The following is a 2,703-nucleotide window of genomic DNA, read 5'->3' as shown; positions in this document are numbered from 1 at the left end:
GTTATGGTTGGTCAAATACTGCTGTGACTCTGAATGTACTATATTAATAAGAAGCAACATTGCCTTTTTCTCCTGAAAATATCAAGTAACGTAACAAATGTGTTTGATTCTGCTTCCAATATGACAGTTTCGGTTAATACTCCACATGCCTACAGGACTTTGCAATGTTAACACAGCAGAACTCAGACATCTGTATAAGTGTAGAGAAATGAAAACAGTCATATGAATGCCTCACTTTTGTTCCGACACAGTTCAAGACTCGGGAGAAAAGTTTTACACCTGGTGTCCTACATTGCAACTTCACACACAAGAACTTTTTGCCGACACTACTACCACCTACATAAGTAAGCTTTTCCTGTGTTACTTTCAAGTAATGCACTTAAGCTATTCCTGATTTAACTGGAAGATCTGTACTTCCCCCTTTCATATCAACAGCCTCAAAATGCATATTGTAGACTTTGGGATATGTTACAGGTCAGTGTCACACCAAGATTGTGGAGAAAGGGGGGGGGGGGGGGCGTCATGTCCTTCTCCAACAAGTGTTTACCAATGAGTAAGTGGCGGAAAGTTATGGGTATAGGACGGCTTAAACATGTGGAAAATGAGATTTTTATTATTCACTCACTGTATTTGACATTTATTATTCCTTTAAAATCACACAACAACTTCAATAAAACACAGTTTAATCATTCACACACTTATTTCACAATTTTTTCACTTTTAAACTGCAAATCCTCTAAGAGCTGTCTTGAATCTTCACGAGTCTCTCTCAAAAACAGCCTTGATGTGGATAGATACGTACAGCAACCAGTAATCAGAGTCAGAACTGTGTCTGCAAAAACACAAGGATTATTAAACAATTTTTGCTGTCATTAATTACTAGTAATATAACTGACAGAGTAGATTGCTAATATTTGCTATAATGAATATCACATTTGCAAGAACAATCTCACTGAAGTAATTAAGTCCATCGAAACGCTTAGAAACTAACCTCTCGTCTGATGAAAACGGTCTAAAGATGCAGTGGCAATTTCTTCAGATCTGTTGACAATGATATTTTGAGTTATCACTTTACTGAGTGACTGAAATGTAGTTCAGGTACCTGTGAACATAACAATATGTTAGAATTCATTTTCTAAATACGAACTATTACGGTACTGTACGGCTACTTACATATTAATTACAATATTAATATTTTCACAGTTGTTTCTTTAATACAAAATTAAAGCCAACGGAAGAAAAAACGTAAAACGTACTTGCCAATGACAGGTTTGTTGAGATGCAATTTTCTGTGTTGACAGATGTAACTTTCTCATACGGTGGTAAGTCGCAGAAATCGCAGGAATCACAGAAATCGCAGAAGTAGCAGAAGTCACAGAAATCGCAGAAGTAGCAGAAATCGCGGAAGTAGCAGAAATCGCAGAAATAGCAGTGGCGGAGGGATACACGACCTATGTTCCTTAGCTGCGACTCTTAACTGCGACAAATCACAGTTAAGAATAACAGATACTGAAAAGTAGCATTCACAGAAATCACTGATATCGGAAAATCGCAGTTTAGCCTATCACTACAGACCACACAAGCGCAGACTAGCGCAGACTAGCAACTTACTGCTACAGCTACACAGTACCTACTGCAGTCACCACTGCTCTCTGGTCAGCGATTCTCTTATACCTTGCATATCGCTGGCAGCGCATGAGCAATACATCGAAATTACATCTGCTCGGACCTCTTACATAAAATTACATCTGCTTGGACCTCTTACAAGCTGTAATTTTTCCTGAAGCCATGCAGTTCGACAGTATGGTTAAATGATGATGGCACACTCTTTGCTAAAATATTCCGAAGGTAAAATAGGCCCCTATTCCGATCTCTGGGTAGGGACTACTCAGAAGGATGTCGTCATTTAGAGAAACGAAAATGGCGTTCTACGGAACTGAGCATGGAATGTTGAATCTCTTAATCTGGCAGGTAGATTATAAAATTTAAAAAGGGAAACGGATAGGTTGAAGTTAGATATAGTGGGAATTAGTGAAGCTCAATGGCAAGAGAAGAGTTCTGGTCAGGTGAATATAGGGTTATGAACACAATGTCAAATATGGATAATGCAGGAGTGGGTTTAATAATGAATAACAAAATAGGAAAGCAGGTAAGATACTATGAACAGCATAGCAAACGCACTATCGTAGCAAAGGTAGACACGAAGCCCACACCTACTACACTAGCTCCTCAGATGATGAAGAAGAAATGTGTGGTGAGACAGAAATTCTTTAGGCAGTTAAGGGAGAGGAAAATTTAACTGTGATGCGAGACTGGAGTTCGATAGTAGGAAGAGGAAGAGAAGGAAAAAACAGTAGGTGAATATGGACTGGGGGAAAGGAACAAAAGAGGAAGCCACCTGGTAGAATTTTGCACAGATCATCGCTAACACTTGGCTTAAGAATTATGAAAGAAAGTTATATACTGGATGAGATCTGGAAACAACAAAAGGTTTCAGATTGCTTATATAATGGTAAGACAGAGATTTCGGAACCAGATTTTAAATTATAAGAAATTTACAGGGGTAGATGTGGATTTTGACCACAATTTATTGGTGATGAACTGTAGATTAAAACTGAGGAAATTAAAAAAATGGTAGTAAGTGAAGGAGATGAGACCTGGATAATTTGAAGTAATCAGAACCTGCTGAGAGTTTCAGAGGGA

At 38.3% G+C, this 2,703-nt stretch overlaps 1 long non-coding RNA gene across 1 annotated transcript; it reads right to left on the bottom strand.

Moving 5' to 3' along the window:
- Positions 1-682: 682 nt before the first annotated feature.
- On the bottom strand, positions 683-1,389 carry LOC126161633 (uncharacterized). The gene is made up of 3 exons (XR_007534937.1): positions 1,257-1,389; positions 992-1,102; positions 683-832 (listed from the first exon to the last, which is right to left on the bottom strand). It is a non-coding gene; the product is annotated as an uncharacterized LOC126161633 (long non-coding RNA).
- Between the last annotated feature and the right edge of the window lie 1,314 nt (positions 1,390-2,703).

The sequence above is a fragment of the Schistocerca cancellata genome, chromosome 2 (assembly GCF_023864275.1).
Source record: "Schistocerca cancellata isolate TAMUIC-IGC-003103 chromosome 2, iqSchCanc2.1, whole genome shotgun sequence".
In the NCBI taxonomy this organism is placed as follows: Eukaryota; Metazoa; Arthropoda; class Insecta; order Orthoptera; family Acrididae; genus Schistocerca; species Schistocerca cancellata.
The sequence above is the reverse complement of the archived record's forward strand: the minus strand, read 5'-3'. Positions and strand labels throughout refer to the sequence as shown.